This window comes from Xiphophorus hellerii, chromosome 9 (genome assembly GCF_003331165.1).
Source record: "Xiphophorus hellerii strain 12219 chromosome 9, Xiphophorus_hellerii-4.1, whole genome shotgun sequence".
NCBI classification, from domain to species: domain Eukaryota; kingdom Metazoa; phylum Chordata; class Actinopteri; order Cyprinodontiformes; family Poeciliidae; genus Xiphophorus; species Xiphophorus hellerii.
The window spans coordinates 6,969,286-6,985,450 of NC_045680.1; the positions used below are offsets into that span (position 1 = coordinate 6,969,286).

Here is a 16,165-nt window from a genome sequence, read left to right on the forward strand (position 1 = left end):
GTACCTGTGAAGACAAAGTGTCCGTCACTGAAGGATGCACAGGCTTTCAGCTGTAATTCTAACACAACACTTTCCTTGGATCTAACGGCACATTAATTATTCCTCTGAAAGGCTTTAATGGGGGAAAAAAAAGGCTCTAGAAAGGCAACAGTTTCCATCCCTGACCAGTCAGCATGCTACATTCTCTGGAGGTGATTTTGATCAACGCAATCTAAAATGAAATCATGTGCCTGGTTACAGCGCTGATCCCAGCCGCTATAATGTGTACTGTCATGCTCATTATGAAAATGCCAGCCCCCATTCGTTCACTCTGTGGCCATATTGCCGCTGCATGATGGTTTGAACAGGGCTGCCTTTGGAGTGCCACTTAATGACTCACGGTTCATGCATAGGTGTGATCGGAGAGGATTAGACGTTATGCTCAACACCTTTTCTCTCTTCAAACTAATGTGACAGCTCAAACAGATAAGGACTTAAATGTTGACATCTTCTCGGGAGAGGGCGGGGGCGAAACTGTTCAGGAGGGGAATTCATTTAATTTCATTGCTCAAATCTTTAGAATCAAATGCTGCATTAAAAGAGGCAGATTAAACTTAAAGTCAATGTCATTTTCCTCGCAGGTCAGCGTTTCAGCTAACGTGAGGAATGGAAATGACTTTTCACAAAGCGCTTATTATTATTCAAGCCACGTCGCCTACCTCTGTCCACCCTCCTTTGGCAGCTATTACAGAGAGCTACTTGTGTTTTAAACATGTGACAAAGTGAGAGAGGGGCGCAGGGGGAGAGCTGAGGCGCTCATGCCTGCTCTGTGCCGAGCGCCTGATGACAGTTCCTACAGGATCCGGATCCTGCGCTCCTCCACACGGCGATGCGGAGTAGGCGAATCAAGTAGCACAATACGCGGGGAGCAGACCGAATCCGCAACGGGATATTTCACAGTCTTCTTCTTGTTTGAGTGTCTTTCCACGTCCTTGCATTCCATCACATCTGTCCGACGCTGGACCCCACCGATTCCTGACCGCAAAAACTACACTTAGGGGTCCCTCTAATCTAATCGTAAGGTCCTTTGCGCGCCTGGTGGCTCGCTCTTCCTCCCTTCTCTCCTCCTCTTCCTCCTCCTGCTACTCGTGTCTTCTCTTGACTCTATCTCCTCCTGGACGATTTCATTCTGTAAAGTCATTATCCCCAGAAAGGTCAAAGCCTCCGCTTCCTGGAACCTCGTTTTGCTCTGGGATAAGCTTGAGAGTCGCCGTGCTTTCTGAAAGTTTGTCATTGGTATAGAACCGCAAAGGCTGCTTCGGCTGTTCCGTGTTGCTGCCTTTCTTTGCAAATCACTTTTACCTGTTTTCGGAGCCCTGCACGTGCATTGTTTTTTTTTTTTTTTTTGGAGGTTTTTTTTTTAGTTTTTTTCTTTTTTCATTCTTCTCTGTGGAGTGGCTGTTGAACACCAGCAAACTGTGAAATGAGTTTCGTTCCCATTCTGACTACTGATAACGTTGAGATTCTGCAAGAGTATGGGACATACTGAGTTGAACTTTAAGTGTTGTTCCAAACCTTGGTAAGTAACTGGTAATTATGCTTCTATTTGTTGAATTTAACTGTCTAAGCAGCATTTTTTTATTTGTATAATTGCTCTTTAGTTTTCTGAAGTTTAGCCTTATGCATGAGAGACTGTGTTCCTGATCACAAAATAAGCAGGGACTCTAGAATGCTGTCCACATTTGCTCCACTACAGTCTTACACATGTGCACAAAGTTCTGTATTTTCTGAGATTCTTTGGAAATGCATACACACAAGCTTTGCTTGCCTGATCTGTATGAGCACACTCTTTCTCCTTCCCCCTTCCTACCTATTCCCGCCCCCACCCCACCCCTCATCAACACTGCCAGCCTTTATCTGCCTTTCCAAGAAACATCTCTAATCTATATTACTTAGGGTGTATTGGTATTCTCCACCCGAGGAGAATCAGATCTCCAACACTGATGTGTGGACACAAATGGGGTTGCACAGCATCAACAGTGAAGAGGAACCAGCCTACTGTTGTTCAAAAAAAAAAAAAAGCTCCAACTGATTTGATAATTATACATTTCACCCTTAAGCGTCCCCCTCAAAGGAGGATTCTGAGTCAGAGTAACCTCATGAGATCATCAGTGGAGGCTGTGATAGCGAGCCAAAAGCCCTCAAAGAAAGCAAACAGGATTTTTAAATGTAATCATTCTGGCAAAACTGCAGTTTGGCTTGGGTGTTGTTGGTAGTGTTTTAAACTTGACTTCACATTAAACCCATATTTTGGAGACACGTTATGACACTGGGGAAAAGTGGGTTGTTGTTTTTGTAGAGCTTTGTAACAAAAAAAAAAAAAAACAGGGGCTTGCAGCAGCTCTGTATGCCACTGGCTGAGTTTGCACCGAAGTGCCAAAGCTGGTTCTTTGTTCTCAAGTGTCCCTTATCTATCCCTGGAGACCAGTGAACCTTACCACATCCAGGCCTGAAAGGCAAACTGTCTCCTTCAGTGCCGAGGCAGATTTCTCTCCTATGTGTCAGTCAGCAAGACCACAGTCAGCACACGCCCTGAGTATCAAATAACTAATTCCTAAGATATGAGTTGGGGTTGAATATGTTTGTGTCCTGTCTTTTGTGTCAGTTCATTTGTTTACCAGGGCGACAAATAGAACCATCTGTTTTTGAAGTTAATATACTGTACACATGAGAGAAGACCAACTGAGTTAGCAAACTGTTTTTACATGAAACGTGTGCCTGAGTTGGAGCACATGTATACTTGAGAATAATGCCTGAGGCAGGAATTACATCCTTTAAAGGGCTTCTTGTTCTTACAGCTTAGTGTTGGAAGGCTGATAGGGCCGAATGCAGCATCATTTGTATGTTTGATGGCTGGCAAAAGAAGGAAGAAATGGGAGTAAACAAAAAGGAGCTTTGCCAACCTCCTCCCACAGACTACGCAAGTAATTGCAAATAATGCTCTGCAAGAGGGTTCTCCAGCTTATTTTTGGATAGACAGGCCAATACGTTTTTTTTTCTCTTCAGTGCGGTGAATAACAGCCCCTGCTGAATGCTTCGAATTAAACTTAACCATGACTGATGTCTAATTGTAGGTGGGAGTATGAAGATTGAGGTAAAATCTGAGCTTAAAATAGATGTTAAAGGGGAGAATATTGGAGTCATAAAAGCTTTGGGGTTTGGGGTCTATTTCAGGGTCAAGTTTTGTAAGGATATGCTGAATGTCCACGGCCCATTATTTTATGATAATGAGCAAGCCAACGAGTTTTACTTCAATGTAAAATTGAAAAGAGTGGCTGCAAGGAGAGAGAGATGAAGATATGAGTGTAAAGGAAGGAAGAGAGAACATCATAAAGAGGTGAAAGAAAAAATCTCATTGAGGTACTTGAGATAGACTAGGCATTAAAATAGATTAGTTCGCATTAAGAACAGCTGTGGTATTAAACTAAAATGTCTTTCTGACTAAGACAACTGGTAATTACTTGTAGAGACATATTTTGGAGATTGGCAGACGCAAAAACAACAGTGTTTTTACAGCAAATTACCTGTTTTATTTAGTGAAATATGCTTAAGTATACTTCATTTAAAATGAAATTATACAAAAAAAAAACATAACAGGAAGGTTATTTGGTTATTTATGTCTGGTGGTTTCTGGTGACCACCAGGGAATAACACCAGCAAAACAGAAAAGCAAGCAATGAGCAGAGAGAAAGGAATGGGTCCCTGTAATTTAAGATGGACCTTTGTCCCTGTTCACACAAGGCCACCACTAGAAGAGATCTATTTGGGATTCACTGTGATTTATAGAAGTGTCACTCTCTGTATATGTTCTCTGCCGCTCAGTTATATGCAACTATAAAAAAAAGCACGCAAGTGAGAAGTTTACACTCTGAGTTGCAATTATACCTTTTTCTCTTTTAGCTTTTGACTGAAACTTTTATGTACCACATCCCTAAGATTTAAGAAACCAAATAAATACAAATATGGAAGATTCTCCATTAGATCACACAAAAGCATTTTTTATTATTATTTTTTTTAACAATAAAATTTAGTTGCTATTTTCTTTGTTAGATTTCCGATTTTTCCGGTCAGGTCTCCATTTCATGTGCAAAGAGCTTTTTTATTTATTATTTGAACCATGTTTCTCTGTTGGCCTGGGAGTTGTCTGCTGTCACGTTTCTAGCTCTTAAAAGGAAATTCTGACATTTTCAAGATCAGATTAGATTTTTTTTTTGAAAAGCACAGGGTGATATGCTCCTTAAACACAATGACAGTGTGCCACAGCAGAGTTGCACTGTGGACTGACGAAAATGACGCTCGCTTTTGGTTTTTCTGCTATCTGATTCCATTTCTTATGCAGAACTGAGAGTAGATATAGCAGCCACATGAACGAACAGCACATGACATTACCCTTTACTTGTACGTCACCCTGATATTGGTACCACAGTTACACTCAGAAACAAATACTTAAATGTGCTTTGTCAGTTGCCAATTAGTTAATCTCCAAATTATTATTTTCATCTGTGTAAAGCAATTGTTTCCTTATCAGGAAAGAAAGCCTTATTATTGCAGCTCATGTCATAATTCCATTCCCTCTGTTCTACAGTGTGGCAGCCAGGCTGACTGCTTGTTCATTTTAATGTGGCTCTATGTGTCTTCGAATATTGCTTTGGGTGGTTAGTGTGAGAGAGCAGTGGGTCTGACTGTGTGTTTTGGTAAAATTTTCTCTAACACGAGAAGGGATGAGACGTTATCATTCTGAGATGAAAGTGTTAAATGCGTTTGGAAAAGCTTATTGGTGTTATTGTTATTGCTAAAGCTTATTAGAGTTGCGAGTGAGAATTAGGGTTGTGTGGAATTACATTCATTGGGCCTTGTATTAATTACAGGTGGTAAATTGTTTATTAACCAAACTAGTGAATTAGTCAATGACATGACAGCAGTAAATTGCAGCTACATAGATGTGGTGAAAATGAAATGGGAGATAAATCAGAATGCAAAAAAGGGCATTGAAGTGATTTAAAATGTGTCGCGGTATTTGCTGGTACCAGACAGGCTAGGCAGAACATTTCTGAAATCGCTATTCCTCTGTTTTTGTATGCTCATCCATCTCCTCATTCTTAGAGAGAATGGCTAAAAAAAACCCATAAAATGTCCATTGAGCAGCAGTGGCTTGCATGAAAATGCATTGTTGATATCAGAGATCAAATAAAAATTTGTCCAGACCCATTCAATACATTAGATTTTTCAAAAACACCAATTTATGCCAGGCGCTTTATCACAAATTGAAACACATTATATAGATTGATTACACACGGGTGGATGCTTGAAAGCCTTTATTTATGTTAATAATGATGCTTTTCTATTCACAGCTAATGAAAACATGACATTTAAAATTAGAATGTTTCAATGGACCTATTAAAAATTATTTAAAAAACAGAATTCTGGGATTAAAGAATAGAGTGTTTAATACCTACTTAAAGGTTATTTTCACAAGGTACTTTTAGTCTTGCAAACAACCTATGGGGAAAAATATTCTAATTGACTGAATATGACTGTAGACTGGATCGAGTTGATATGGCAACATGTAGTTTAAAATAAACCACTATTTACAACCAACGTACACAGGGCCACCTCCAACATTTCAAATCTAAAAGTAGATGGACTAATGCAGCAGAAGACCATATTGCATTTCAGTCTTTGGTGCTTTTAACAGGAAACTGCCCAGATTTTACACAGCTTCACCAAAATGAAAACCTTGTTGCCGTCTTGTATCAGCAGTTCAACCTTGTGGGAGTGGTGTAAATGATGTGAGGATATTTTTGGCATACTTTAGGCTGTCTCTTGCTAACTGAATGTAGTCAACAGAGATCTGCAATGATTTAGGATTTGAAAACGATTCTTCTTGAAGTGTTGTCATTAAAAAAATTCAAAAAGCCTCTTCAGAAAAAATGCTATTGCTTGCATGTTATAACATTGTAATTATAACGAGTTCCCACACACAGATAATACTCTATACAATTTGATCATGACATAAGCCAGCCTCCAGCAAGTTGTTTTGAATTTGTCAAAAATTGGAACAGAACTCTTGCATCTAATGTATACAGCCTATGTACAACCCTGCTAGAGATTCTGTTGCAACATTTGAATCACAAAAATGACCCAGTAATAATGTAATTAATTCTCCCACGACCCAATATAGATTTATTTACCTGTGGTGACATGGAATAGTTGTAGCTAGAAAGAAAATGTATAGGAATCCCTTCATCTTGATAAAAACTGTTACAATGTGCTCGTTTTAAACATAATGTACCTAGGACAAATTAAAATACAAAAATTAAAACTGTTTACAACAAAGGTTAATTTATATACCTGATCATAAAGAAGGAGAAAGAAAACAACACACTACTCCAAAAAAATAACAGGTCTTTATGTTTGCAAAATCTCCTTCTTTTGTCTTGTTTAGACCTCAGTGGCACTTGCTTTACAAAACACCAGAATATATAACATGTGAGTAAAGATGATTTACCAAGCACCTTTTCAGACAGATGTCACAACCTGCTTCACAGAAAGGGTAACCCAACAAAATACACAATAAGGCACAATACAGAGAACAGAACACAATCACAATCATACAAGATAGGAAACAGTGTTTTATGAGCTTTAAAGATCACTGTACACCATTCTTACAGAACTGGTCTTCATCTTTTCTGTTGCTAATTGGATCTACAGAAACTCAGGATGTCAAAATAATCAATTAGGAGACACAGTCATTCCCTCACAACTGCTTTTGCAGAGGTCCCATCCTCCCACAGCTACATCGCGCACATTACACTTCAAACTTTCATTTGACCTTCCACTGATCCACATATCTCTGATTCATATCTTCTTGCTCCGGGCTTTAGTGTATAATGATTATAAATGCATGTTTGCAGCTTTGTAAATGTGTGTTTTTATCAGCCTGCATGTGAGCACTTTTAATGGTGACATTTCTTGCCTTTGAAGTCTTCCTCCCAGGACACCACAGCAGCTCATCCTTTGTATTTTTTGTATGACAGCCGGATGAGTGCAACTGGCAGTCGTATTAGAATTTCACAAAGGCTGTGTTTTACCCCTGGTGCTGGTATGAGAGGTATTGTTGACAGTTGTAGAGGAGAAGATAACTGGGTTAATTAGGGCCAAAAACCTCATTAGTCAGCACGGAAGGGAAGTTTTAAAGTTTATCAGTTCCTGTTTCCTTATTTTGAGGATGGTTTAAGGGCTGGCTTGCAGACAAGTTACAAAGCGGATCCTGTTGGAAAAAAAACATTGAGATGAAATATTTTAATCAAAACCCCTCCTGCAAAGCGCTCGCCTCACAGCCATCTCATTCTCCATCACTGTTTTCCTTTTAATGTGTTCCAACTGTGAGATATTATAAATAGTGGCTCATTTCAATTTGCACATATTCATGCGAACAAAGGCGATCTGCGGTGGGGAGTGTTCCAGTCATGGATATGGACACAGAGAAACCACGCAGCCAGGTAGATTCACACACAAACAAGGCTCTGGTAGGTGACCATCGCTGCGCTGGCATCCTCCAGTAAGTGAGCAGATGTTCAGGGGCTGAATGCTTTTTTTTGTTCCAGTCTCTAAAGAAAACGGCTGGTGAAATCTTCAAAAAAAAAAAGATTGAGCTTGGGAGTTCCCTCATCTCATCAAGCTTACTGTAACCTCTTGAAGACAGACTGAGAGTCAGGGTCTGACAATCCAGTCAGTAGTCAAGCCTTTATCTCTAGAGGAAACATGTAATTTTCTCTACTTGCTTTGAAATTTGGCCAACACATACAAATTCATTGATTATAATGAACATAAACTCATTTTTATAAGTTAAAAAAACACCCAGCAGGTGAAATTTTAGGATATTCCTTCTGTCAAACTGACAACATTGTTAAATGAGTTGAAGAAGTCAGAATCAATTAAAGGTTTTTGGGATAAGCCCTAAATGTCAGGTATTATGATTCACTCAGAAAAGTTGAATTGTATTAAATGAAAAGGCTTTTTTATCACAAGATGCTGGAAAAAACAATTCAGATGGAGTCTGTGAACTCAACCTGGAACATGTATTAATGCATCGTCTTGATCATTTGGAAGGAAAATGTTACATCAACAAAGAAACTGATTTTTACACAGATGTTTCAGATTGCCGGAGGACATGCCAACCTGATACAATGCACGTCAAACCCATGTGTAACTACCAGCACAGCTTGTAATGAAAAGTGCCTTTGGCTCAACATCTCATCATTTTATTGACTTTCTTTTAAAACATTTTGCCTCGAGGAAAAACATTTTCTTTAGATCATTCATGGACACGTTTTATTATTTCTGTTCTTCACTTTAAAAAATGTGTTACACATATTTTATATCCATCCATCCATCCATCCATCCATCTTCTTCCGCTTATCCGAGGTCGGGTCGCGGGGGTAGCAGCTTCAGAAGGGAGGCCCAGACTTCCCTCTCCCCAGCCACTTCTTCTAGCTCCTCCGGGGGAATCCCGAGGCGTTCCCAGGCCAGCCGAGAGACATAGTCCCTCCAGCGTGTCCTGGGTCTTCCCCGGGGCCTCCTCCCGGTGGGACGTGCCCGGAACACCTCACCAGGGAGGCGTCTAGGAGGCATCCTGACCAGATGCCCGAGCCACCTCAACTGGCTCCTCTCGATGTGAAGGAGCAGCGGCTCTACTCTGAGTCCCTCCCGGATGACTGAGCTTCTCACCCTATCTCTAAGGGAGAGCCCAGCCACCCTACGGAGAAAACCCATTTCGGCCGCTTGTATCCGCGATCTCGTTCTTTCGGTCATGACCCAAAGCTCATGACCATAGATGAGGGTGGGAACGTAGATCGACCGGTAAATCGAGAGCTTCGCTTTTTGGCTCAGCTCTCTCTTCACCACGACGGACCGGTACAGCGCCCGCTTGACAGCAGACGCTGCGCCAATCCGCCTGTCGATCTCCCGCTCCCTTCTTCCCCCATTCGTGAACAAGATCCCGAGATACTTAAACTCCTCCACTTGGGGCAGGACACCCCCCCTGACCCGGAGAAGGCACTCTACCCTTTTCCGGCTCAAGACCATGGCCTCGGATTTGGAGGCACTGATCCTCATCCCGGCCGCGTCACACTCGGCTGCGAACCGCTCCAGCGAGAGCTGCAGATCACGATCTGATGAAGCCAAAAGGACCACATCGTCTGCAAAAAGCAGAGATGAGATCCTAAGGCCACCAAATCGGATCCCCTCAACACCTTGGCTGCGCCTAGAAATTCTGTCCATGAAAGTGATGAACAGAATCGGTGACAAAGGGCAGCCCTGGCGGAGTCCAACTCTCACCGGAAACGAGCCCGACTTACTGCCGGCAATGCGGACCAGACTCTGACACCGGTCATACAGGGACCTGACAGCCCGTATCAAAGGGCCCGGTACCCCATACTCCCGGAGAACCCCCCACAGGGCTCCCCGAGGGACACGGTCGAACGCCTTCTCCAGGTCCACAAAACACATGTAGACTGGTTGGGCGAACTCCCATGCACCCTCCAGGACCCTGCCGAGGGTGTAGAGCTGGTCCAGCGTTCCACGACCAGGACGAAAACCACACTGCTCTTCCTGAATCCGAGGTTCGACTATCCGACGGACCCTCCTCTCCAGGACCCCTGAATAGACCTTGCCAGGGAGGCTTAAGAGTGTGACCCCTCTATAATTGGAGCACACCCTCCGGTCCCCCTTTTTGAACAGGGGGACCACCACCCCAGTCTGCCAATCCAGGGGAACTGCCCCCGATGTCCATGCGACATTGCAGAGTCGCGTCAACCAACACAACCCTACAACATCCAGAGCCTTAAGGAACTCCGGGCGGATCTCATCCACCCCCGGGGCCCTGCCACCGAGGAGCTTTTTAACCACCTCGGCGACCTCGTCCCCAGAGATTGGAGAGCCCAACCCAGAGTCCCCAGGCTCCGCTTCCTCAGTGGAAGGCATGTTGGTGGGATTGAGGAGGTCTTCGAAGTACTCTGCCCACCGGCCCACAACGTCCCGAGTAGAGGTCAGCAGCACACCATCCCCACTATAAACAGTGTTGGTGCTGCACCGCTTCCCCCCCCTGAGACGCCGGATGGTGGACCAGAAACTGGCATATTTTATATATTATAAAAAAAACAATATGTTTTATTCTAATTCTTTTTAAACACTGTATTAGCACTTCTACTACAGGAGGTACGTGTATCATTTCAAATCACAAAGAAAACCACAGAGTTGATGACAGTAACATGTAACAGTACATAACACTCAAACTTCTGTTCAAGCTTCAGTTATATATATATATATATATATATATACATATATATATATATATATATATATATATATATATATATATATATATATATATATATATAAAAGCGTCAGACCTTTCTGACATTTACTTGATTATATGTTCTACAATGTAAAAAGACTGGAAAGAAACTGACATAAGATTTGGCTGAATTTGTTCAGTGTTAAATAAACACCTCAGAGTTAATTTGATATTTTTACAACCTAGTGTCCCAGTGCAGCATGTGCAGCTGTTGGGAAAACCCCCTCTCCTCAATCAACATTCCTCTGACTGGCATTTTATATGTTCACAAAGTTTGGGCTGACTGAATGCGCCAGACTGCCATTTGGACTTGAGTTGACTTTTCTCCAGTATTTTTGATGTTTACGTTCGACTTGATGTTGTTTCAGGTGAGTAATTCGTTTAAGTGCAGATTGAGCCTAATAAGCTGCTCTGCCTTAGCAGAGTGCTATTATTTGACTCCATTTTCAGAATACACAAGTAGCGGATTGGATATTTTTCAGGTTTACTGTTTCTGATAAAACACTGTGAGCTGTAGCAAATGCTCAGTCTCTGGTGGTTGATTACGTTGTTTTTGAGTTGGGCAAACATGGTTATTGATATGTGCAAAATTATTTTAATGGTTGCAACGTGATAATCAGGTTGTCTTTGAGGAAGGTTAAGCAGTATTTAATCTGACAACAATTAGCCATCAATATACTGCTGTTGTTTAGATATTGTTTTGTCCATAAATGTAAAATTCAACCATTACTTAAAAAATGGCTGTTTTTGTAGCAATTGTATAGTCCTGTCTGTCATAAAAAACAACAACAGCAAAACAGTTGTTTTTTGGTGGGACTTTGATCTGCTGGGACTTTAGGTCGAATGAAGACAAAGCATTGCAATTAATACAAGGAAGTGGGGATTTTTTATTAAGTAAATATTTATTTAGATCAATACCTACTCATCAGTGAACAATGAATCCTCTTGTTATGGTGGGTGGTGGGTGTAAGGAGTTGTAGAATTAGATAGATTTTTGGCAATCACTGAAATGTCCTTTTGTTTCACACCACCTCTTCGGTTTCATGTTGGAACAAGAAAGACCTCCACATAGATATTTCTTTCCTGTTGGAATATATAAGACCTTGTCACAGGTGTTGTTTGAAGGATAACTTACACAGGACAAACCATCAATTCATCAGATAACAAGTCTGAACATGGTGTGCATGGGGACACATGCTGACTCTCAATTTAGAAATATAATTGCTGGACATTTTTATAACTTAAATCCTGATGTCAGCTTGGAAGCATGATATATAACGATGGATGCACATATCTGAAAAAAATAAAGTGCACAAGAAACCAACACTTAAGCCCATTTTCAGGCTTAATGTGGTGAAAGGGTGACTGTTCAGGCTTCAGGTCCTCATCAGTATTTGTGTAGGGTAGACCATATTAAAAACTGCATACACATAAGTTACATAGTTAGTGTATTCAAAACCATATAGACATATTTAATTCAACAAGTAATCCTGTCCATAATATTAATAGTAATAAAAATGTTTCTAACGATATAGGAAAGCATTACCACTAGTCATAGTTCTGCATGGATCACATCTTAAATATGGGACAATTACCTCCAGTGAGACAAAAATGCTCAGGTGGAAGAGTGTGACAATCAGCCAAAGCTGGTAAATTTTCCAAATTTCCAACTTGCTGTAAAACACCAACCTTCTATCCTGTTATCATGATCGATTTAAAGTCATTCCTAGCTCAATTCAATGTAATTTTGTTTATTGTCAGCTGATTCACAATAAACATCTCATGGTAATTTAGAAAATAAGCAAATAAAATAAATATACAGACATATATAATCGGTTCAATCAACCATGTAGATAAATTCAAAAACACGCATTACAATTTGATTCAGGTTTAAAAACAATGCATTGAAGTTTAGCTTTTTATGTCAATTGATAAAAGGTTTTCTGAAAACATTGACTGCATCAAGTCACAGATTTTGCAGTGAACCCTCATACTGAGTAGGCGTGTTATTATAGATTGAAGGAACAACTTTTAAGTTAGATTTTTCTCGAGGAGAAACGCAGCTAGCCTATAAGAATTGAGCCAGTAGTAAAAATGTGGTGTGAAAAGGAGATTACAAAAGGAGTACCTCCTATTATTAATAATTTGAGTGAAATGTTTGAATACTGTTTGTAGAATAATTGTGATAATGTTTTCACAACTGCCAAACTGAAAACAAAGCAGCATAGCCCTTTTATGGTTTGGTAAACAAAACCCAGCTGCTTTTACTGCAGCCCATCCTATTTTGCTTTTTACTGAAAATAGAACTGGCATCTGCATACTTAGGGGATGCAAATCTTCATTATATTTGTGTCTGGGAAATCTCTTTCTCATCATTTGCACTGTTGTCATAACTCCATTGAGAGGGCCTTGCACCATCAAAAAATGGCTTTCATTTTTATTCAGCATATCTGAACAGCCTTGGGCTATTGCTGGCACGCATTGTGCAAAATTATATTTGAGTGGCTTTACAGGAGCCCCAGTGCTTGTGCTTTGCATCAAATGAAATTTCCATCCTGTTCTATCCTCCAACCTTTTGATATGTTTTTTTTTAGATTAAGGGTTTTCTTGCCTAAAGAAAGATAGATGGAAAGCAGTGTTTGCGTAAGATTAGAAATTTGGCATAATTCTCTTTCAAAATCCAAACATCCAATAGTACAGAGTCTGCTGATAAAGGCTTAGTAGATAACTTTATTTGATTAATAATGTAATACTGTACCTACCTACACCCGCCTGAATGTTCGCTGGGAAAACTGTCACAGTAAGCGTGTAAAATGTGACGAATGTGAATCAAAACTGGGTTTCAGGGGTATTTGAGATTGCAGAGGAGGAATGTGGGCTGTTTGAGGGAGGAAGAAATAACCAGAAAAAAAAACAAAGACTATGAAAAGTCGGAAGAAGGTGTTGATGAGAATAGACATGGCAGAATTTTCCTGCATCAGCTTTTGGATAGCTGCCTGGGGGCTGATCGGATTAAAGAGTGTTTTAATGTGACCTTTGTGCTGTGTTTTGATATTATCATGCTACACATTTCCCTTTGTGCAAGGTCACATTTTCTACACAATATGCACAATGTAGACTAAGGAAGTTTCTACCTATGATACAGAAAATTGAATATATGCAGCTACACTGTCTCATTGATTCATTATCATACATTTTGATAGAGCAACCTAGTCTTAAAACAAACCTTGTCAGATTTTGACAATACACACAAAGGCTGGCTCTTTGCTGCTAAAGAAACATCTGCTGAAAAAGAGGCAGATACTTGAGCTCAAACAGAGAGCATGGCAGAAGACAACAGAAATGCTGGGAAGACAGATCTCCCTCTGTCTCAGTGCGAATAAACTATTCAGTACCGCTAGTATGAGAACAGAAGCTGTTAAAGTAGTCACTCACTCTTTTACTTCTCCCACAAAAAAATGCAGCAAAGGAGACGTTGCAGAGAATACTGTTGTTTTTTATAGAGAAAAGCATTTTTCTTTCCACTGTTCTATTAAAATTCTATGCTGTGCTTAATTGCCTAGACTGTATTTAATATTATATGTATAAGTAAAGCAAAATTTCAAAAGTAAAAAAATAACTATGCAGACTTGTTTCCAAATGTGTCTTCCTTATGTATTTTCTCATTGACTGTAAGCTATTTCCAATTTGATTTTACATATGCAATCAAGATAAGTGGGGGGCAATAAGCCAAGTAAAAATTAAATTATAGTGAGTTATTTTTTGATCCACTTCATAAGACCGATGTATAACACCATGGACAGGCAGGACTTTCTTAGTGCTCAGAAAACACTGACTGACTCTGAATAAAATAATCTAATTTTCTGCCAGTATTCACCAAATTAAGTTTTACCTTTTTTGTGTAATCTAGCCAATGAACTATGCCACGAAACAAAGGAAGGAATGTCATGGATTATTTTCTAATTATATGTTTTGTGGATTTAGGGACATAATTTGTTCTTATATTTGGGACTATTCTAAGTTGCAACCAATGCTGTGAAAATCTCAAAAGCTTTTTGTATAAATGAGAACAAAATCTGTTACATTTTTACAACAAAAAGTTCAGTATTGTACTCTCATAAGGGGTACAATACCAATGGATCCATTGACTAGCATGTAAGAGTTTTGAGGATTAGCATTAAGGGTTTTAACCAGTTATTTACTGTGACAGTGTTTCAGGTCAGTTAGAATTTAAATATTATTATTATTATTATTATTATTATTATTATTATTATTATTATTATTACTATTATCAAAATGTCAAATAATTGATTGTAAAACTTTAGAGATTTTGGATTTTCGAGTCACTAGAGAGAGCTGGTCGATTCTACAGTCAGGCCTGCAAGCTGCCTTTCTTTCAAGTCTGCCTGCAATTTTTTTGTGCAGCTGAGAACAGGGCTTTTTGAAGATCACTCCAAAACTTGTCTTCATACAGCCACTTAACAAATTTGCTTGTATGCTTTAAGGAGCAAAGACACGTTACTGTTGGTGTCTTGAGTTGTTGCTTAAACAATTCCATGCAATGTTATTTTTCTGACACAGTGTGTCTTGTGAAATGCAGCCGTCCTTTTCTGCAGCAAAGCAATTCCAAAACATTTTGCTGTCACTCTCATACATCACTGTTGGCGCGGTGTTCTTGGACAGTCAGGAATCATTTTGGAGCTCTTACTGATGTAATGTGAGAAAAAGAAAAGGTTTATTTTCATTTAATTTTCAACAGTGAGAAGGAAAATATTATAATATGTAATGCTTGTCCTTTTTTAAAGTGCATTTAAATATCTAGCTATGTGAAAGTTAATGATTCATCCCCCTTACAAATACAGTCTATTTATAAGCTGAGTGTACCACTATATAAAAGATGATGGGATATTTTAGGTTTTCATAGAATTACCAGCTTGTTTCATTCTGTAGTAAAGGTGATGTTGCTTCTTATCTGTGATGTACACAGGGTAAATAAAAAAATAAAAATACATCTAAAAATAAAAAATATCTTTAAAAAATCTAACTAAGTAAACCTATCAAGTCATTAACTTTGCAATCTCTGATACACAAGATCATGTGCTGACAGTGAAGAGAAAAGATTCCCTTTTAAACCTGCTGAACCTAGTTTTGTGTAAGCAGCTATTTGCTTCAACTGACTGAGAGTTTGAGAAGACTGAGCACACACACCAAACACACAGACGCTGTGGTCCAGCAGCCCTTTATATGTTAAGGAAAAAATAAAGATGTAGTGGCTTTGTTTAGGAGAGAAACACAGCTAAGCAGATATGCTCTGAGTCATTAGTGAAATGAACAGGATAAAAAACAGAAGGCATGAAGTTAGTAGCACCATTTGTTCCTTTAATTATTTTGTCTATAAAAGAGATAAAATGGAAGCATATTCTAAACATATCCAACTGAGAACAATAACAATCTTTGTTTTGCACACAAACAGTGAAATAAATCAGGCTGTGCATTAAGGGGATTCTTTCTTCTCACAGCTTCCTGCCTGCACTCTCAAAGTATGAAACAAAAACTTTCCTATAACCAAAAGGATGAAATGAAATTTGTTTCATGGCATTAAAATTCAAAAAAACATTCAAGTGAACAGCAATGCATGATATGATCCAATAGTTTTTTTTTAACAAATAGAGAAGCATCTGTCATTTCATTGTTGCAGATATTATAATTTAATGACTACTATAGTTTTAGTATGGTTGTAATTTTGATACGCAGAGTGAGAGCTGACAG

General features: G+C 39.5%; 1 protein-coding gene across 1 annotated transcript in view; it reads left to right on the top strand.

Moving 5' to 3' along the window:
• The first annotated feature begins 605 nt into the window (after positions 1-605).
• brinp3a.2 (bone morphogenetic protein/retinoic acid inducible neural-specific 3a, tandem duplicate 2) overlaps positions 606-16,165 on the top strand; it is a 57,999-nt gene continuing 42,439 nt past the window's right edge. Inside the window, exon 1 of the mRNA XM_032572693.1 lies at positions 606-1,558. The gene's annotated coding sequence lies outside the window, so the exon portion shown is untranslated. The remainder of the gene's footprint in view (positions 1,559-16,165) is intronic.